The following is a 23,208-nucleotide window of genomic DNA, read 5'->3' as shown; positions in this document are numbered from 1 at the left end:
GCGTCAGAGATGCGGCTCCAAACCTGGCAACAGGGAGGAAATGGAAACCATCTGCAGCAGTAGCAGTGGCAAAGACCACCCTCAGACACCGGGATATAGTGGGACGAGTCCAACATGGCAGAGGGGGTCTTGGCCTGGAAGCAACAACACCCGCTTGGCAAAAGGCTACTCCGTCTGAACGGCGACACATGGTGGTTGAGGAGGTGCGCAACCAGGAGGAGGCAGCCAGGTGTGCCAAGGCAGTCTCCCAAGCCCAGCAAGGACGCTGGATGAGGTGGGAGGGTGTGGAGAGGAGGAAAATCACGTGGAATGAGATGTGGAGCATGGAGGCTAATAGGCTCAGCTTCATCATCAGAGCCACTTATGATGTCCTGCCCTCTCCAACCAACCTACATCTCTGGTATGGAGAGGACCCAGCCTGCCTGCAGTGTGCAGCCCCGGCCACCCTCAAACACATCCTGGTGGGTTGCAAGACCAGCCTGACTCAAGGAAGATACACCTGGCGCCATAACCAAGTGTTGAAGGGCTTGGCTGCCGAACTTGAGGACAAGAGGGTCACCATCAACGCCATGCCTTTCAAAACCCAGACCACCCTCCCACGGAAGACAACATTCGTCCGACAAGGGGAGAAACGGAGAACCAAGCCATCACCTCCAAACTCAGGCCCACTGGACACAGCCCGGGATTGGGAAATGCGGGTAGACCTCAGCCAGAGGCTCACTTTCCCGCCAGAAATCGCAGCAACCAACCTGCGCCCAGATTTGGTCCTCTGGTCCAAGTCCTGCCGGCGTGTCTTCATTGTGGAGCTGACTGTCCCGTGGGAGGATAACATCGACGAAGCATTCGAAAGAAAAAGGCTGCGTTATGCTAACCTAGCAGCTGATGCTGAGGCGCTGGGATGGAACGTAAAGGTGTGGCCAGTGGAGGTTGGCTGCCGAGGCTTTGTAGCCAGGTCCACCACACGGCTCCTGAAGGAAGTTGGGATCAGAGGAAAGGCCCAGCGGAAGGCAATAAAAGAACTTGCCAAAGCAGCCGAACGGAGCAGTCACTGGCTGTGGCTGAAACGGAGGGATGCAACATGGGCTGTTTGATGACCACGGGGTGCCACCATATTACACACACCCAGGTCTGATCAGCCTGTGGCAGGCCAACCTTGGAAGAGGGTGTATTGTGTTAAGAGGCCGAAACACCTGATGAAGACAAGGCACACAACTGATGACGTGTAGATTTGGTGGTGCCCCGCGATCCTGTCCAAACTCCACCCAACAGTCATGTCCGATAGGAGTTATCGTGCTGATATATTTTAGGGATATTAACAGCTAGTCCTATTAAGAATCCTACCTTCTGATTTTTTAAGGCAAGCTATTGAAAACGTCAGAAAATTGGAGAAAGGAGTCTATGTAGTTGATTTGAGCGACTCATTTCATTATTGGACTCACCAAACCACTTACAGTGTTTCAGGTACAAAATGACTGTTTCTCGCTGAGAAACTGCCAAAAAGCGGATTTCTGTCATAACATTGATTTACCTTCTGATTTTTTAAGGCAAGCTATGGAAAACGTCAGAAAATTGGAGAAAGGAGTCTATGTAGTTGATTTGAGAGACTCATTTCATTATTGGACTCACCAAACCACTTACAGTGTTTCAGGTACAAAATGACCGTTTCTCGCTGAGAAAATGCCAAAAAGCGGATTTCTGTAATAACATTGTTTTACCTTCTGATTTTTTAAGGCAAGCTATTGAAAACGTCAGAAAATTGGAGAAAGGAGTCTATGTAGTTGATTTGAGGGACTCATTTCATTATTGGACTCACCAAATCACTTACAGTGTTTCAGGTACAAAATGATTGTTTCTCGCTGAGAAAATGCCAAAAAGCGGATTTCTGTCATAACATTGATTTACCTTCTGATTTTTTAAGGCAAGCTATTGAAAACGTCCGAAAATTGGAGAAAGGAGTCTATGTAGTTGATTTGAGCGACTCATTTCATTATTGGACTCACCAAACCACTTACAGTGTTTCAGGTACAAAATTACTGTTTCTCGCTGAGAAAATGCCAAAAAGCGGATTTCTGTCATAACATTGATTTACCTTCTGATTTTTTAAGGCAAGCTATTGAAAACGTTAGAAAATTGGAGAAAGGTGTCTATGTAGTTGATTTGAGAGATTCATTTCATTATTGGACTCACCAAACCACTTACAGTGTTTCAGGTACAAAATGACTGTTTCTCGCTGAGAAAATGCCAAAAAGCGGATTTCTGTAATAACATTGTTTTTCCTTCTGATTTTTTAAGGCAAGCTATTGAAAACGTTAGAAAATTGGAGAAAGGTGTCTATGTAGTTGATTTGAGCGACTCATTTCATTATTGGACTCACCAAACCACTTACAGTGTTTCAGGTACAAAATGACTGTTTCTCGCTGAGAAAATGCCAAAAAGCGGATTTCTGTCATAACATTGATTTACCTTCTGATTTTTTAAGGCAAGCTATTGAAAACGTTAGAAAATTGGAGAAAGGTGTCTATGTAGTTGATTTGAGAGATTCATTTCATTATTGGACTCACCAAACCACTTACAGTGTTTCAGGTACACAATGACTGTTTCTCGCTGAGAAAATGCCAAAAAGCGGATTTCTGTCATAACATTGATTTACCTTCTGATTTTTTAAGGCAAGCTATTGAAAACGTTAGAAAATTACAGAAAGGTGTCTATGTAGTTGATTTGAGAGATTCATTTCATTATTGGACTCACCAAACCACTTACAGTGTTTCAGGTACAAAATGACTGTTTCTCGCTGAGAAAATACCAAAAAGCGGATTTCTGTCATAACATTGATTTACCTTCTGATTTTTCAAGGCAAGCTATTGAAAACGTCAGAAAATTGGAGAAAGGAGTCTAAGTAGTTGATTTGAGAGACTCATTTCATTATTGGACTGACCAAACCACTTACAGTGTTTCAGGTACAAAATGACTGTTTCTCGCCTAGAAAATGCCAAAAAGCGGATTTCTGTAATAACATTGTTTTACCTTCTGAATTTTTAAGGCAACCTATTGAAAACGTCAGAAAATTGGAGAAAGGAGTCTCTGTAGTTGATTTGAGGGACTCATTTCATTATTGGACTCACCAAACCACTTACAGTGTTTCAGGTACAAAATGACTGTTTCTCGCTGAGAAACTGCCAAAAAGCGGATTTCTGTCATAACATTGATTTACCTTCTGATTTTTTAAGGCAAGCTAATGAAAACGTCAGAAAATTGGAGAAAGGTGTCTATGTAGTTGATTTGAGCGACTAATTTCATTATTGGACTCACCAAACCACTTACAGTGTTTCAGGTACAAAACGACTGTTTCTCGCTGAGAAAATGCCAAAAAGCGGATTTCTGTCATAACATTGATTTACCTTCTGATTTTTCAAGGCAAGCTATTGAAAACGTCAGAAAATTGGAGAAAGGTGTCTATGTAGTTGATTTGAGAGATTCATTTCATTATTGGACTCACCAAACCACTTACAGTGTTTCAGGTACAAAATGACTGTTTCTCGCTGAGAAAATGCCAAAAAGCGGATTTCTGTCATAACATTGATTTACCTCCTGATTTTTCAAGGCAAGCTATTGAAAACGTCAGAAAATTGGAGAAAGGAGTCTATGTAGTTGATTTGAGAGACTCATTTCATTATTGGACTCACCAAACCACTTACAGTGTTTCAGGTACAAAATGACCGTTTCTCGCTGAGAAAATGCCAAAAAGTGGATTTCTGTAATAACATTGTTTTACCTTCTGATTTTTTTAAGGCAAGCTATTGAAAACGTTAGAAAATTGGAAAAACTAGTCTATGTAGTTGATTTGAGAGACTAATTTCATTATTGGACTCACCAAACCACTTACAGTGTTTCAGGTACAAAATGACTGTTTCTCGCTGAGAAAATGCCAAAAAGTGGATTTCTGTAATAACATTGTTTTACCTTCTGGTTTTTTAAGGCAAGCTATTGAAAACGTTAGAAAATTGGAAAAACTAGTCTATGTAGTTGATTTGAGAGACTAATTTCATTATTGGACTCACCAAACCACTTACAGTGTTTCAGGTACAAAATTACTGTTTCTCGCTGAGAAAATGCCAAAAAGCGGATTTCTGTCATAACATTGATTTACCTTCTGATTTTTTAAGGCAAGTTATTGAAAACGTCAGAAAATTGGAGAAAGGAGTCTATGTAGTTGATTTGAGAGACTCATTTCATTATTGGACTCACCAAACCACTTACAGTGTTTCAGGTTCAAAATGACTGTTTCTCGCTGAGAAACTGCCAAAAAGCGGATTTCTGTAATAACATTGTTTCAAGTGTCTGAGAGAGCTTAGCAAGGGGCCTCGCATTGACCATTACTTCCTTAGAGGTAGGGCAAATCAGTCGAGTGAAGCCCAGTGGCAGGATATTCACCACAGTCCACAGGGTATCAGAACCCCAGACGAAGCTCAATCAAGCACAGATCCATTTATGAACATCAGCCCAGAGCCCATCCAGCCACAGACAGCAGTAGAGCGGAGGCTGACTGGACGAAAACCTCAAATCTTGTGGCCTAAATCCTGTCAGAAAAAGGAGTGGGAAACCACAGACACAGACCTCGTCCACCTTTTAGAAGGTCTGAAAGGGGGTGTGGAGAAAAAACTGGACAAGATCGGAGAGACCATTTATAGCTATGGAGCAGAGAGATTTGTTGTGAAACGTGAGAACTTGCAGACACAGAAGGAACCATCTGCTCATCTCAAGTCCAGGAGACAACAAGAGATTCAGAGACTCGTGAAAGAAAGGAGGTGCCTGAGGAAACAATGGAAGAAGGCCACGGAAGTGGAAAGGAAAGGCCTTGGGGCACTACAGGGCGACATCAAGCAGCGTCTGGCAGCACTGCGAAGAGCAGAATGCCTGAGAAGGCAACATAAGAAGAGAGAGCGAACGAGGACTGCCTTCTACAGAGATCCCTATAAATTTGTTAAGGACCTCTTTGTCAGGGAGAAATCTGGGACCCTCAAAGTACCCATAAGAGAACTGGAAGAACATCTTCGGAAGACCTACTCCGACAAACAGAGGCATGTGCCAGCCAGCATTCCGGAGTATATGCCACCCATCCAACCACCTGAGCACCGGATGGAAACAAGGCCCCCCACATGGAGCGAAGTTGAGAGCACAGTAAAACGGGCAAGAACAGCTTCAGCCCCGGGGCCCAACGGCATTCCATACAGGGTGTATAAGAACACGCCAGGCGTCTTGAAATACCTCTGGAAGCTTATGAAAGTGGCATGGGAAAAAGGAATGATACCAAAGGCATGGCGACGGGCAGGAGGGATCCTGATTCCCAAAGAGAAGAATTCCTCAACCATCGAGCAGTTTCGCCAGATCAGCCTTCTCAATGTGGAAGGAAAGATTTTCTTCAGTGTCGTGGCCCGTAGGCTCTCAGCATTCCTGCTGGCGAACAACTTTGTTGACACCTCAGTGCAAAAGGCAGGGATAATTGGGTTCTCAGGTTGCTTGGAACACACAAATGTCATCTGGCACCAAGTACAGATGGCCAAGAAGGAGAAGAAAGACCTGCATGTGGTGTTTTTAGATCTTGCCAATGCCTTCGGGTCAGTGCCTCATGAGATCTTGTGGACAGCGTTCAACTTCTTTCAAGTGCCAGAGGGCATCACAAGTCTAGTCAAAGCCTACTTCCAGGATCTCCAATTATGTGTTACAGCACAGGATAGTACAACTGCCTGGCAGCACCTTGAGATAGGCATTATGGCGGGCTGCACCATCTCGCCACTGGTGTTTACAATGGCAATGGAGCTACTTATTCGTGCATCACGATGGGTGGTTGGAGGAGAACGATTGAGAGCGGGCTCCGTCTTCCCCCAATCAGGGCGTACATGGACGACATGACGACAATAACAACAACGGTCGCATGTACCAAACGTCTTCTGGAGAAACTCCGGGGAAACATCAAATGGGCACGAATGGAGATTAAACCCAGCAAATCCCGTAGCATCTCCATTGTCAAAGGTAAGCTCACCAATGCAAGGTTCTATGTGGACGACCAGCCAATCCCAACAAGTTCTGGAGAAGCCTATCAAAAGCCTTGGCCGATGGTATAGCGCAGAACTTAAAGACTCTGAGCAGGTGGAACAACTCAGGCAGGATACAATCAGCGGCCTCAAGCAGATTAACAACACTGCTCTCCCTGGAAAATTGAAGCTATGGTGCTTTAAGTTTGGGCTGCTACCTCGCCTCATGTGGCCAATTTCCATCTATGAGGTCACCTTATCTCATGTCAATCGGCTTGAGAGACTGGTGAATGCCCAAGTGAGGAAGTGGCTTGGACTGCCGAGATGCCTTTCCAGCATAGGCCTGTATGGCAATGGAGCGCTCTCCCTTCCAATCTCAAGCCTGGTGGAGGAGTACAAATGTGCCAAAACAAGGGTGGAAATGACTCTTACAGAATCCCGGGACCCATGCGTCAGAGATGCGGCTCCAAACCTGGCAACAGGGAGGAAATGGAAACCATCTGCAGCAGTAGCAGTGGCAAAGACCACCCTCAGACACCGGGATATAGTGGGACGAGTCCAACATGGCAGAGGGGGTCTTGGCCTGGAAGCAACAACACCCGCTTGGCAAAAGGCTACTCCGTCTGAACGGCGACACATGGTGGTTGAGGAGGTGCGCAACCAGGAGGAGGCAGCCAGGTGTGCCAAGGCAGTCTCCCAAGCCCAGCAAGGACGCTGGATGAGGTGGGAGGGTGTGGAGAGGAGGAAAATCACGTGGAATGAGATGTGGAGCATGGAGGCTAATAGGCTCAGCTTCATCATCAGAGCCACTTATGATGTCCTGCCCTCTCCAACAACCTACATCTCTGGTATGTAGAGGACCCAGCCTGCCTGCAGTGTGCAGCCCCGGCCACCCTCAAACACATCCTGGTCGGTTGCAAGACCAGCCTGACTCAAGGAAGATACACCTGGCGCCATAACCAAGTGTTGAAGGGCTTGGCTGCCGAACTTGAGGACAAGAGGGTCACCATCAACGCCATGCCTTTCAAAACCCAGACCACCCTCCCACGGAAGACAACATTCGTCCGACAAGGGGAGAAACGGAGAACCAAGCCATCACCTCCAAACTCAGGCCCACTGGACACAGCCCGGGATTGGGAAATGCGGGTAGACCTCAGCCAGAGGCTCACTTTCCCGCCAGAAATCGCAGCAACCAACCTGCGCCCAGATTTGGTCCTCTGGTCCAAGTCCTGCCGGCGTGTCTTCATTGTGGAGCTGACTGTCCTGTGGGAGGATAACATCGACGAAGCATTCGAAAGAAAAAGGCTGCGTTATGCTAACCTAGCAGCTGATGCTGAGGCGCGGGGATGGAACGTAAAGGTGTGGCCAGTGGAGGTTGGCTGCCGAGGCTTTGTAGCCAGGTCCACCACACGGCTCCTGAAGGAAGTTGGGATCAGAGGAAAGGCCCAGCGGAAGGCAATAAAAGAACTTGCCAAAGCAGCCGAACGGAGCAGTCACTGGCTGTGGCTGAAACGGAGGGATGCAACATGGGCTGTTTGATGACCACGGGGTGCCACCATATGACACACACCCAGGTCTGATCAGCCTGTGGCAGGCCAACCTTGGAAGAGGGTGTATTGTGTTAAGAGGCCGAAACACCTGATGAAGACAAGGCACACAACTGATGACGTGTAGATTTGGTGGTGCCCCGCGATCCTGTCCAAACTCCACCCAACAGTCATGTCCGATAGGAGTTATCGTGCTGATATATTTTAGGGATATTAACAGCTAGTCCTATTAAGAATCCTACCTTCTGATTTTTTAAGGCAAGCTATTGAAAACGTCCGAAAATTGGAGAAAGGAGTCTATGTAGTTGATTTGAGCGACTCATTTCATTATTGGACTCACCAAACCACTTACAGTGTTTCAGGTACAAAATTACTGTTTCTCGCTGAGAAAATGCCAAAAAGCGGATTTCTGTCATAACATTGATTTACCTTCTGATTTTTTAAGGCAAGCTATTGAAAACGTTAGAAAATTGGAGAAAGGTGTCTATGTAGTTGATTTGAGAGATTCATTTCATTATTGGACTCACCAAACCACTTACAGTGTTTCAGGTACAAAATGACTGTTTCTCGCTGAGAAAATGCCAAAAAGCGGATTTCTGTAATAACATTGTTTTTCCTTCTGATTTTTTAAGGCAAGCTATTGAAAACGTTAGAAAATTGGAAAAAGGAGTCTATGTAGTTGATTTGAGAGACTCATTTCATTATTGGACTCACCAAACCACTTACAGAGGTACAAAATGACTGTTTCTCGCTGAGAAAATGCCAAAAAGCGGATTTCTGTCATAACATTGATTTACCTTCTGATTTTTTAAGGCAAGCTATTGAAAACGTCCGAAAATTGGAGAAAGGTGTCTATGTAGTTGATTTGAGAGATTCATTTCATTATTGGACTCACCAAACCACTTACAGTGTTTCAGGTACAACATGACTGTTTCTCGCTGAGAAAATGCCAAAAAGCGGATTTCTGTAATAACATTGTTTTACCTTCTGATTTTTTAAGGCAAGCTATTGAAAACGTTAGAAAATTGGAAAAAGGAGTCTATGTAGTTGATTTGAGAGACTCATTTCATTATTGGACTCACCAAACCACTTTACAGTGTTTCAGGTACAAAATGACTGTTTCTCGCTGAGAAAATGCCAAAAAGCGGATTTCTGTCATAACATTGATTTACCTTCTGATTTTTCAAGGCAAGCTATTGAAAACGTCAGAAAATTGGAGAAAGGAGTCTATGTAGTTGATTTGAGGGACTCATTTCATTATTGGACTCACCAAACCACTTACAGTGTTTCAGGTACAAAATGACTGTTTCTCGCTGAGAAACTGCCAAAAAGCAGATTTCTGTCATAACATTGATTTACCTTCTGATTTTTTAAGGCAAGCTATTGAAAACGTTAGAAAATTGGAGAAAGGTGTCTATGTAGTTGATTTGAGCGACTCATTTCATTATTGGACTCACCAAACCACTTACAGTGTTTCAGGTACAAAATGACTGTTTCTCGCTGAGAAAATGCCAAAAAGCGGATTTCTGTCATAACATTGATTTACCTTCTGATTTTTTAAGGCAAGCTATTGAAAACGTTAGAAAATTGGAGAAAGGTGTCTATGTAGTGGATTTGAGCGACTCATTTCATTATTGGACTCACCAAACCACTTACAGTGTTTCAGGTACAAAATGACTGTTTCTCGCTGAGAAAATGCCAAAAAGCGGATTTCTGTCATAACATTGATTTACCTTCTGATTTTTTAAGGCAAGCTATTGAAAACGTTAGAAAATTGGAGAAAGGTGTCTATGTAGTTGATTTGAGCGACTCATTTCATTATTGGACTCACCAAACCACTTACAGTGTTTCAGGTACAAAATGACTGTTTCTCGCTGAGAAAATGCCAAAAAGCGGATTTCTGTCATAACATTGATTTACCTTCTGATTTTTTAAGGCAAGCTATTGAAAACGTTAGAAAATTGGAGAAAGGTGTCTATGTAGTTGATTTGAGAGATTCATTTCATTATTGGACTCACCAAACCACTTACAGTGTTTCAGGTACAAAATGACTGTTTCTCGCTGAGAAAATGCCAAAAAGCGGATTTCTGTAATAACATTGTTTTACCTTCTGATTTTTTAAGGCAAGCTATTGAAAACGTTAGAAAATTGGAAAAAGGAGTCTATGTAGTTGATTTGAGAGACTCATTTCATTATTGGACTCACCAAACCACTTACAGTGTTTCAGGTACAAAATGACTGTTTCTCGCTGAGAAAATGCCAAAAAGCGGATTTCTGTCATAACATTGATTTACCTTCTGATTTTTTAAGGCAAGCTATTGAAAACGTTAGAAAATTGGAGAAAGGTGTCTATGTAGTTGATTTGAGAGATTCATTTCATTATTGGACTCACCAAACCACTTACAGTGTTTCAGGTACAAAATGACTGTTTCTCGCTGAGAAAATGCCAAAAAGCGGATTTCTGTCATAACATTGATTTACCTTCTGATTTTTCAAGGCAAGCTATTGAAAACGTCAGAAAATTGGAGAAAGGAGTCTAAGTAGTTGATTTGAGAGACTCATTTCATTATTGGACTGACCAAACCACTTACAGTTTTTCAGGTACAAAATGACTGTTTCTCGCCTAGAAAATGCCAAAAAGCGGATTTCTGTAATAACATTGTTTTACCTTCTGAATTTTTAAGGCAACCTATTGAAAACGTCAGAACATTGGAGAAAGGAGACTATGTAGTTGATTTGAGAGACTCGTTTCATTATTGGACTCACCAAACCACTTACAGTGTTTCAGGTACAAAATGACTGTTTCTCGCTGAGAAAATGCCAAAAAGCGGATTTCTGTCATAACATTGATTTACCTTCTGATTTTTTAAGGCAAGCTATTGAAAACGTTAGAAAATTGGAGAAAGGTGTCTATGTAGTTGATTTGAGAGACTCATTTCATTATTGGACTCACCAAACCACTTACAGTGTTTCAGGTACAAAATGATTGTTTCTCGCTGAGAAAATGCCAAAAAGCGGATTTCTGTAATAACATTGTTTTTCCTTCTGATTTTTTAAGGCAAGCTATTGAAAACGTTAGAAAATTGGAAAAAGGAGTCTATGTAGTTGATTTGAGAGACTCATTTCATTATTGGACTCACCAAACCACATACAGAGGTACAAAATGACTGTTTCTCGCTGAGAAAATGCCAAAAAGCGGATTTCTGTCATAACATTGATTTACCTTCTGATTTTTTAAGGCAAGCTATTGAAAACGTTAGAAAATTGGAGAAAGGTGTCTATGTAGTTGATTTGAGAGATTCATTTCATTATTGGACTCACCAAACCACTTACAGTGTTTCAGGTACAACATGACTGTTTCTCGCTGAGAAAATGCCAAAAAGCGGATTTCTGTAATAACATTGTTTTACCTTCTGATTTTTTAAGGCAAGCTATTGAAAACGTTAGAAAATTGGAAAAAGGAGTCTATGTAGTTGATTTGAGAGACTCATTTCATTATTGGACTCACCAAACCACTTACAGAGGTACAAAATGACTGTTTCTCGCTGAGAAAATGCCAAAAAGCGGATTTCTGTCATAACATTGATTTACCTTCTGATTTTTTAAGGCAAGCTATTGAAAACGTTAGAAAATTGGAGAAAGGTGTCTATGTAGTTGATTTGAGAGATTCATTTCATTATTGGACTCACCAAACCACTTACAGTGTTTCAGGTACAACATGACTGTTTCTCGCTGAGAAAATGCCAAAAAGCGGATTTCTGTAATAACATTGTTTTACCTTCTGATTTTTTAAGGCAAGCTATTGAAAACGTTAGAAAATTGGAGAAAGGTGTCTATGTAGTTGATTTGAGAGATTCATTTCATTATTGGACTCACCAAACCACTTACAGTGTTTCAGGTACAACATGACTGTTTCTCGCTGAGAAAATGCCAAAAAGCGGATTTCTGTCATAACATTGATTTACCTTCTGATTTTTCAAGGCAAGCTATTGAAAACGTCAGAAAATTGGAGAAAGGTGTCTATGTAGTTGATTTGAGAGATTCATTTCATTATTGGACTCGCCAAACCACTTACAGTGTTTCAGGTACAAAATGACTGTTTCTCGCTGAGAAAATGCCAAAAAGCGGATTTCTGTCATAACATTGATTTACCTTCTGATTTTTCAAGGCAAGCTATTGAAAACGTCAGAAAATTGGAGAAAGGTGTCTATGTAGTTGATTTAAGAGATTCATTTCATTATTGGACTCACCAAACCACTTACAGTGTTTCAGGTACAAAATGACTGTCTCTCGCTGAGAAAATGCCAAAAAGCGGATTTCTGTCATAACATTGATTTACCTTCTGATTTTTTAAGGCAAGCTATTGAAAACGTTAGAAAATTGGAGAAAGGTGTCTATGTAGTTGATTTGAGAGATTCATTTCATTATTGGACTCACCTAACCACTTACAGTGTTTCAGGTACAAAATGACTGTTTCTCGCTGAGAAAATGCCAAAAAGCGGATTTCTGTAATAACATTGTTTTACCTTCTGATTTTTTAAGGAAAGCTATTGAAAACGTTAGAAAATTGGAGAAAGGTGTCTATGTAGTTGATTTGAGCGACTCATTTCATTATTGGACTCACCAAACCACTTACAGTGTTTCAGGTACAAAATGACTGTTTCTCGCTGAGAAAATGCCAAAAAGCGGATTTCTGTCATAACATTGATTTACCTTCTGATTTTTTAAGGCAAGCTATTGAAAACGTTAGAAAATTGGAGAAAGGTGTCTATGTAGTTGATTTGAGCGACTCATTTCATTATTGGACTCACCAAACCACTTACAGTGTTTCAGGTACAAAATGACTGTTTCTCGCTGAGAAAATGCCAAAAAGCGGATTTCTGTCATAACATTGATTTACCTTCTGATTTTTTAAGGCAAGCTATTGAAAACGTTAGAAAATTGGAGAAAGGTGTCTATGTAGTTGATTTGAGCGACTCATTTCATTATTGGACTCACCAAACCACTTACAGTGTTTCAGGTACAAAATGACTGTTTCTCGCTGAGAAAATGCCAAAAAGCGGATTTCTGTCATAACATTGATTTACCTTCTGATTTTTCAAGGCAAGCTATTGAAAACGTCAGAAAATTGGAGAAAGGTGTCTATGTAGTTGATTTGAGAGATTCATTTCATTATTGGACTCGCCAAACCACTTACAGTGTTTCAGGTACAAAATGACTGTTTCTCGCTGAGAAAATGCCAAAAAGCGGATTTCTGTCATAACATTGATTTACCTTCTGATTTTTCAAGGCAAGCTATTGAAAACGTCAGAAAATTGGAGAAAGGTGTCTATGTAGTTGATTTAAGAGATTCATTTCATTATTGGACTCACCAAACCACTTACAGTGTTTCAGGTACAAAATGACTGTTTCTCGCTGAGAAAATGCCAAAAAGCGGATTTCTGTAATAACATTGTTTTTCCTTCCGATTTTTTAAGGCAAGCTATTGAAAACGTTAGAAAATTGGAAAAAGGAGTCTATGTAGTTGATTTGAGGGACTCATTTCATTATTGGACTCACCAAACCACTTACAGTGTTTCAGGTACAAAATGACTGTTTCTCGCTGAGAAACTGCCAAAAAGCAGATTTCTGTCATAACATTGATTTACCTTCTGATTTTTTAAGGCAAGCTATTGAAAACGTTAGAAAATTGGAGAAAGGTGTCTATGTAGTTGATTTGAGCGACTCATTTCATTATTGGACTCACCAAACCACTTACAGTGTTTCAGGTACAAAATGACTGTTTCTCGCTGAGAAAATGCCAAAAAGCGGATTTCTGTCATAACATTGATTTACCTTCTGATTTTTTAAGGCAAGCTATTGAAAACGTTAGAAAATTGGAGAAAGGTGTCTATGTAGTTGATTTGAGCGACTCATTTCATTATTGGACTCACCAAACCACTTACAGTGTTTCAGGTACAAAATGACTGTCTCTCGCTGAGAAAATGCCAAAAAGCGGATTTCTGTCATAACATTGATTTACCTTCTGATTTTTTAAGGCAAGCTATTGAAAACGTTAGAAAATTGGAGAAAGGTGTCTATGTAGTTGATTTGAGAGATTCATTTCATTATTGGACTCACCTAACCACTTACAGTGTTTCAGGTACAAAATGACTGTTTCTCGCTGAGAAAATGCCAAAAAGCGGATTTCTGTAATAACATTGTTTTACCTTCTGATTTTTTAAGGAAAGCTATTGAAAACGTTAGAAAATTGGAAAAAGGAGTCTATGTAGTTGATTTGAGAGACTAATTTCATTATTGGACTCACCAAACCACTTACAGTGTTTCAGGTACAAAATGACTGTTTCTCGCTGAGAAAATGCCAAAAAGCGGATTTCTGTCATAACATTGATTTACCTTCTGATTTTTCAAGGCAAGCTATTGAAAACGTCAGGAAATTGGAGAAAGGAGTCTATGTAGTTGATTTGAGGGACTCATTTCATTATTGGACTCACCAAACCACTTACAGTGTTTCAGGTACAAAATGACTGTTTCTCGCTGAGAAACTGCCAAAAAGCAGATTTCTGTCATAACATTGATTTACCTTCTGATTTTTTAAGGCAAGCTATTGAAAACGTTAGAAAATTGGAGAAAGGTGTCTATGTAGTTGATTTGAGCGACTCATTTCATTATTGGACTCACCAAACCACTTACAGTGTTTCAGGTACAAAATGACTGTTTCTCGCTGAGAAAATGCCAAAAAGCGGATTTCTGTCATAACATTGATTTACCTTCTGATTTTTTAAGGCAAGCTATTGAAAACGTTAGAAAATTGGAGAAAGGTGTCTATGTAGTTGATTTGAGCGACTCATTTCATTATTGGACTCACCAAACCACTTACAGTGTTTCAGGTACAAAATGACTGTCTCTCGCTGAGAAAATGCCAAAAAGCGGATTTCTGTCATAACATTGATTTACCTTCTGATTTTTTAAGGCAAGCTATTGAAAACGTTAGAAAATTGGAGAAAGGTGTCTATGTAGTTGATTTGAGAGATTCATTTCATTATTGGACTCACCTAACCACTTACAGTTATTCAGGTACAAAATGACTGTTTCTCGCTGAGAAAATGCCAAAAAGCGGATTTCTGTAATAACATTGTTTTACCTTCTGATTTTTTAAGGCAAACTATTGAAAACGTTAGAAAATTGGAAAAAGGAGTCTATGTAGTTGATTTGAGAGACTCATTTCATTATTGGACTCACCAAACCACTTACAGTTTTCAGGTACAAAATGACTGTTTCTCGCTGAGAAAATGCCAAAAAGCGGATTTCTGTAATAACATTGTTTTACCTTCTGATTTTTTAAGGCAAGCTATTGAAAACGTTAGAAAATTGGAAAAAGGAGTCTATGTAGTTGATTTGAGAGACTCATTTCATTATTGGACTCACCAAACCACTTACAGTGTTTCAGGTACAAAATGACTGTTTCTCGCTGAGAAAATGCCAAAAAGCGGATTTCTGTCATAACATTGATTTACCTTCTGATTTTTCAAGGCAAGCTATTGAAAACGTTAGAAAATTGGAAAAAGGAGTCTATGTAGTTGATTTGAGAGACTCATTTCATTATTGGACTCACCAAACCACTTACAGTGTTTCAGGTACAAAATGACTGTTTCTCGCTGAGAAAATGCCAAAAAGCGGATTTCTGTAATAACATTGTTTTACCTTCTGATTTTTTAAGGCAAGCTATTGAAAACGTTAGAAAATTGGAAAAAGGAGTCTATGTAGTTGATTTGAGAGACTCATTTCATTATTGGACTCACCAAACCACTTACAGTGTTTCAGGTACAAAATGACTGTTTCTCGCTGAGAAAATGCCAAAAAGCGGATTTCTGTCATAACATTGATTTACCTTCTGATTTTTCAAGGCAAGCTATTGAAAACGTCAGGAAATTGGAGAAAGGAGTCTATGTAGTTGATTTGAGGGACTCATTTCATTATTGGACTCACCAAACACCACTTACAGTGTTTCAGGTACAAAATGACTGTTTCTCGCTGAGAAACTCCCAAAAAGCAGATTTCTGTCATAACATTGATTTACCTTCTGATTTTTTAAGGCAAGCTATTGAAAACGTTAGAAAATTGGAGAAAGGTGTCTATGTAGTTGATTTGAGCGACTCATTTCATTATTGGACTCACCAAACCACTTACAGTGTTTCAGGTACAAAATGACTGTTTCTCGCTGAGAAAATGCCAAAAAGCGGATTTCTGTCATAACATTGATTTACCTTCTGATTTTTTAAGGCAAGCTATTGAAAACGTTAGAAAATTGGAGAAAGGTGTCTATGTAGTTGATTTGAGAGACTCATTTCATTATTGGACTCACCAAACCACTTACAGTGTTTCAGGTACAAAATGACTGTCTCTCGCTGAGAAAATGCCAAAAAGCGGATTTCTGTCATAACATTGATTTACCTTCTGATTTTTTAAGGCAAGCTATTGAAAACGTTAGAAAATTGGAGAAAGGTGTCTATGTAGTTGATTTGAGCGACTCATTTCATTATTGGACTCACCAAACCACTTACAGTGTTTCAGGTACAAAATGACTGTTTCTCGCTGAGAAAATGCCAAAAAGCGGATTTCTGTCATAACATTGATTTACCTTCTGATTTTTTAAGGCAAGCTATTGAAAACGTTAGAAAATTGGAGAAAGGTGTCTATGTAGTTGATTTGAGCGACTCATTTCATTATTGGACTCACCAAACCACTTACAGTGTTTCAGGTACAAAATGACTGTTTCTCGCTGAGAAAATGCCAAAAAGCGGATTTCTGTCATAACATTGATTTACCTTCTGATTTTTTAAGGCAAGCTATTGAAAACGTTAGAAAATTGGAGAAAGGTGTCTATGTAGTTGATTTGAGAGATTCATTTCATTATTGGACTCACCAAACCACTTACAGTGTTTCAGGTACAAAATGACTGTTTCTCGCTGAGAAAATGCCAAAAAGCGGATTTCTGTAATAACATTGTTTTACCTTCTGATTTTTTAAGGAAAGCTATTGAAAACGTTAGAAAATTGGAAAAAGGAGTCTATGTAGTTGATTTGAGAGACTCATTTCATTATTGGACTCACCAAACCACTTACAGTGTTTCAGGTACAAAATGACTGTTTCTCGCTGAGAAAATGCCAAAAAGCGGATTTCTGTCATAACATTGATTTACCTTCTGATTTTTCAAGGCAAGCTATTGAAAACGTCAGGAAATTGGAGAAAGGAGTCTATGTAGTTGATTTGAGGGACTCATTTCATTATTGGACTCACCAAACCACTTACAGTGTTTCAGGTACAAAATGACTGTTTCTCGCTGAGAAACTGCCAAAAAGCAGATTTCTGTCATAACATTGATTTACCTTCTGATTTTTTAAGGCAAGCTATTGAAAACGTTAGAAAATTGGAGAAAGGTGTCTATGTAGTTGATTTGAGCGACTCATTTCATTATTGGACTCACCAAACCACTTACAGTGTTTCAGGTACAAAATGACTGTTTCTCGCTGAGAAAATGCCAAAAAGCGGATTTCTGTCATAACATTGATTTACCTTCTGATTTTTTAAGGCAAGCTATTGAAAACGTTAGAAAATTGGAGAAAGGTGTCTATGTAGTTGATTTGAGCGACTCATTTCATTATTGGACTCACCAAACCACTTACAGTGTTTCAGGTACAAAATGACTGTCTCTCGCTGAGAAAATGCCAAAAAGCGGATTTCTGTCATAACATTGATTTACCTTCTGATTTTTTAAGGCAAGCTATTGAAAACGTTAGAAAATTGGAGAAAGGTGTCTATGTAGTTGATTTGAGAGATTAATTTCATTATTGGACTCACCTAACCACTTACAGTGTTTCAGGTACAAAATGACTGTTTCTCGCTGAGAAAATGCCAAAAAGCGGATTTCTGTAATAACATTGTTTTACCTTCTGATTTTTTAAGGAAAGCTATTGAAAACGTTAGAAAATTGGAAAAAGGAGTCTATGTAGTTGATTTGAGAGACTAATTTCATTATTGGACTCACCAAACCACTTACATTGTTTCAGGTACAAAATGACTGTTTCTCGCTGAGAAAATGCCAAAAAGCGGATTTCTGTCATAACATTGATTTACCTTCTGATTTTTCAAGGCAAGCTATTGAAAACGTCAGGAAATTGGAGAAAGGAGTCTATGTAGTTGATTTGAGGGACTCATTTCATTATTGGACTCACCAAACCACTTACAGTGTTTCAGGTACAAAATGACTGTTTCTCGCTGAGAAACTGCCAAAAAGCAGATTTCTGTCATAACATTGATTTACCTTCTGATTTTTTAAGGCAAGCTATTGAAAACGTTAGAAAATTGGAGAAAGGTGTCTATGTAGTTGATTTGAGCGACTCATTTCATTATTGGACTCACCAAACCACTTACAGTGTTTCAGGTACAAAATGACTGTTTCTCGCTGAGAAAATGCCAAAAAGCGGATTTCTGTCATAACATTGATTTACCTTCTGATTTTTTAAGGCAAGCTATTGAAAACGTTAGAAAATTGGAGAAAGGTGTCTATGTAGTTGATTTGAGCGACTCATTTCATTATTGGACTCACCAAACCACTTACAGTGTTTCAGGTACAAAATGACTGTCTCTCGCTGAGAAAATGCCAAAAAGCGGATTTCTGTCATAACATTGATTTACCTTCTGATTTTTTAGGGCAAGCTATTGAAAACGTTAGAAAATTGGAGAAAGGTGTCTATGTAGTTGATTTGAGAGATTCATTTCATTATTGGACTCACCTAACCACTTACAGTTATTCAGGTACAAAATGACTGTTTCTCGCTGAGAAAATGCCAAAAAGCGGATTTCTGTAATAACATTGTTTTACCTTCTGATTTTTTAAGGCAAACTATTGAAAACGTTAGAAAATTGGAAAAAGGAGTCTATGTAGTTGATTTGAGAGACTCATTTCATTATTGGACTCACCAAACCACTTACAGTTTTCAGGTACAAAATGACTGTTTCTCGCTGAGAAAATGCCAAAAAGCGGATTTCTGTAATAACATTGTTTTACCTTCTGATTTTTTAAGGCAAGCTATTGAAAACGTTAGAAAATTGGAAAAAGGAGTCTATGTAGTTGATTTGAGAGACTCATTTCATTATTGGACTCACCAAACCACTTACAGTGTTTCAGGTACAAAATGACTGTTTCTCGCTGAGAAAATGCCAAAAAGCGGATTTCTGTCATAACATTGATTTACCTTCTGATTTTTCAAGGCAAGCTATTGAAAACGTCAGGAAATTGGAGAAAGGAGTCTATGTAGTTGATTTGAGGGACTCATTTCATTATTGGACTCACCAAACCACTTACAGTGTTTCAGGTACAAAATGACTGTTTCTCGCTGAGAAACTGCCAAAAAGCAGATTTCTGTCATAACATTGATTTACCTTCTGATTTTTTAAGGCAAGCTATTGAAAACGTTAGAAAATTGGAGAAAGGTGTCTATGTAGTTGATTTGAGCGACTCATTTCATTATTGGACTCACCAAACCACTTACAGTGTTTCAGGTACAAAATGACTGTTTCTCGCTGAGAAAATGCCAAAAAGCGGATTTCTGTCATAACATTGATTTACCTTCTGATTTTTTAAGGCAAGCTATTGAAAACGTTAGAAAATTGGAGAAAGGTGTCTATGTAGTTGATTTGAGCGACTCATTTCATTATTGGACTCACCAAACCACTTACAGTGTTTCAGGTACAAAATGACTGTTTCTCGCTGAGAAAATGCCAAAAAGCGGATTTCTGTCATAACATTGATTTACCTTCTGATTTTTTAAGGCAAGCTATTGAAAACGTTAGAAAATTGGAGAAAGGTGTCTATGTAGTTGATTTGAGAGATTAATTTCATTATTGGACTCACCAAACCACTTACAGTGTTTCAGGTACAAAATGACCGTTTCTCGCTGAGAAAATGCCAAAAAGTGGATTTCTGTAATAACATTGTTTTACCTTCTGATTTTTTAAGGCAAGCTATTGAAAACGTTAGAAAATTGGAAAAACTAGTCTATGTAGTTGACTTGAGAGACTAATTTCATTATTGGACTCACCAAACCACTTACAGTGTTTCAGGTACAAAATGACTGTTTCTCGCTGAGAAAATGCCAAAAAGCGGATTTCTGTCATAACATTGATTTACCTTCTGATTTTTCAAGGCAAGCTATTGAAAATGTCAGAACATTGGAGAAAGGAGACTATGTAGTTGATTTGAGAGACTCGTTTCATTATTGGACTCACCAAACCACTTACAGTGTTTCAGGTACAAAATGACTGTTTCTCGCTGAGAAAATGCCAAAAAGCGGATTTCTGTCATAACATTGATTTACCTTCTGATTTTTTAAGGCAAGCTATTGAAAACGTTAGAAAATTGGAGAAAGGTGTCTATGTAGTTGATTTGAGAGACTCATTTCATTATTGGACTCACCAAACCACTTACAGTGTTTCAGGTACAAAATTACTGTTTCTCGCTGAGAAAATGCCAAAAAGAGGATTTCTGTCATAACATTGATTTACCTTCTGATTTTTTAAGGCAAGCTATTGAAAACGTCAGAAAATTGGAGAAAGGAGTCTATGTAGTTAATTTGAGGGACTCATTTCATTATTGGACTCACCAAACCACTTACAGTGTTTCAGGTACAAAATGACTGTTTCTCGCTGAGAAACTGCCAAAAAGCGGATTTCTGTCATAACATTGATTTACCTTCTGATTTTTCAAGGCAAGCTATTGAAAACGTCAGAAAATTGGAGAAAGGTGTCTATGTAGTTGATTTGAGAGATTCATTTCATTATTGGACTCACCAAACCACTTACAGTGTTTCAGGTACAAAATGACTGTTTCTCGCTGAGAAAATGCCAAAAAGCGGATTTCTGTCATAACATTGATTTACCTTGTGATTTTTCAAGGCAAGCTATTGAAAACGTCAGAAAATTGGAGAAAGGAGTCTATGTAGTTGATTTGAGAGACTCATTTCATTATTGGACTCACCAAACCACTTACAGTGTTTCAGGTACAAAATGACCGTTTCTCGCTGAGAAAATGCCAAAAAGTGGATTTCTGTAATAACATTGTTTTACCTTCTGATTTTTTAAGGCAAGCTATTGAAAACGTTAGAAAATTGGAAAAACTAGTCTATGTAGTTGACTTGAGAGACTAATTTCATTATTGGACTCACCAAACCACTTACAGTGTTTCAGGTACAAAATGACTGTTTCTCGCTGAGAAAATGCCAAAAAGCGGATTTCTGTCATAACATTGATTTACCTTCTGATTTTTCAAGGCAAGCTATTGAAAATGTCAGAACATTGGAGAAAGGAGACTATGTAGTTGATTTGAGAGACTCGTTTCATTATTGGACTCACCAAACCACTTACAGTGTTTCAGGTACAAAATGACTGTTTCTCGCTGAGAAAATGCCAAAAAGCGGATTTCTGTCATAACATTGATTTACCTTCTGATTTTTTAAGGCAAGCTATTGAAAACGTTAGAAAATTGGAGAAAGGTGTCTATGTAGTTGATTTGAGAGACTCATTTCATTATTGGACTCACCAAACCACTTACAGTGTTTCAGGTACAAAATGACTGTTTCTCGCTGAGAAAATGCCAAAAAGCGGATTTCTGTCATAACGTGGATTTACCTTCTGATTTTTCAAGGCAAGCTATTGAAAATGTCAGAACATTGGAGAAAGGAGTCTATGTAGTTGATTTGAGGGACTCATTTCATTATTGGACTCACCAAACCACTTACAGTGTTTTAGGTACAAAATGACTGTTTCTCGCTGAGAAAAGGCCAAAAAGCGGATTTCTGTCATAACATTGATTTACCTTCTGATTTTTTAAGGCAAGCTATTGAAAACGTTAGAAAATTGGAGAAAGGTGTCTATGTAGTTGATTTGAGAGACTCGTTTCATTATTGGACTCACCAAACCACTTACAGTGTTTCAGGTACAAAATGACTGTTTCTCGCTGAGAAAATGCCAAAAAGCGGATTTCTGTCATAACATTGATTTACCTTCTGATTTTTTAAGGCAAGCTATTGAAAACGTTAGAAAATTGGAGAAAGGTGTCTATGTAGTTGATTTGAGAGACTCATTTCATTATTGGACTCACCAAACCACTTACAGTGTTTCAGGTACAAAATGACTGTTTCTCGCTGAGAAAATGCCAAAAAGCGGATTTCTGTCATAACATTGATTTACCTTCTGATTTTTTAAGGCAAGCTATTGAAAACGTTAGAAAATTGGAGAAAGGTGTCTATGTAGTTGATTTGAGCGACTCATTTCATTATTGGACTCACCAAACCACTTACAGTGTTTCAGGTACAAAATGACTGTTTCTCGCTGAGAAAATGCCAAAAAGCGGATTTCTGTCATAACATTGATTTACCTTCTGATTTTTTAAGGCAAGCTATTGAAAACGTTAGAAAATTGGAGAAAGGTGTCTATGTAGTTGATTTGAGCGACTCATTTCATTATTGGACTCACCAAACCACTTACAGTGTTTCAGGTACAAAATGACTGTTTCTCGCTGAGAAAATGCCAAAAAGCGGATTTCTGTCATAACATTGATTTACCTTCTGATTTTTTAAGGCAATCTATTGAAAACGTTAGAAAAATGGAGAAAGGTGTCTATGTAGTTGATTTGAGAGACTAATTTCATTATTGGACTCACCAAACCACTTACAGTGTTTCAGGTACAAAATGACTGTTTCTCGCTGAGAAAATGCCAAAAAGCGGATTTCTGTCATAACATTGATTTACCTTCTGATTTTTCAAGGCAAGCTATTGAAAATGTCAGAACATTGGAGAAAGGAGACTATGTAGTTGATTTGAGAGACTCGTTTCATTATTGGACTCACCAAACCACTTACAGTGTTTCAGGTACAAAATGACTGTTTCTCGCTGAGAAAATGCCAAAAAGCGGATTTCTGTCATAACATTGATTTACCTTCTGATTTTTTAAGGCAAGCTATTGAAAACGTTAGAAAATTTGAGAAAGGTGTCTATGTAGTTGATTTGAGGGACTCATTTCATTATTGGACTCACCAAACCACTTACAGTGTTTCAGGTACAAAATGACTGTTTCTCGCTGAGAAAATGCCAAAAAGCGGATTTCTGTCATAACATTGATTTACCTTCTGTTTTTTTAAGGCAAGCTATTGAAAACGTCAGAAAATTGGAGAAAGGTGTCTATGTAGTTGATTTGAGCGACTCATTTCATTATTGGACTCACCAAACCACTTACAGTGTTTCAGGTACAAAATGACTGTTTCTCGCTGAGAAAATGCCAAAAAGCGGATTTCTGTCATAACATTGATTTACCTTCTGATTTTTCAAGGCAAGCTATTGAAAACGTCAGAAAATTGGAGAAAGGTGTCTATGTAGTTGATTTGAGAGATTCATTTCATTATTGGACTCACCAAACCACTTACAGTGTTTCAGGTACAAAATGACTGTTTCTCGCTGAGAAAATGCCAAAAAGCGGATTTCTGTCATAACATTGATTTACCTTCTGATTTTTCAAGGCAAGCTATTGAAAACGTCAGAAAATTGGAGAAAGGAGTCTATGTAGTTGATTT

This window comes from Cololabis saira, unplaced genomic scaffold, assembly GCF_033807715.1.
Source record: "Cololabis saira isolate AMF1-May2022 unplaced genomic scaffold, fColSai1.1 scf029, whole genome shotgun sequence".
NCBI classification, from domain to species: domain Eukaryota; kingdom Metazoa; phylum Chordata; class Actinopteri; order Beloniformes; family Belonidae; genus Cololabis; species Cololabis saira.
The sequence above is the reverse complement of the archived record's forward strand: the minus strand, read 5'-3'. Positions refer to the sequence as shown.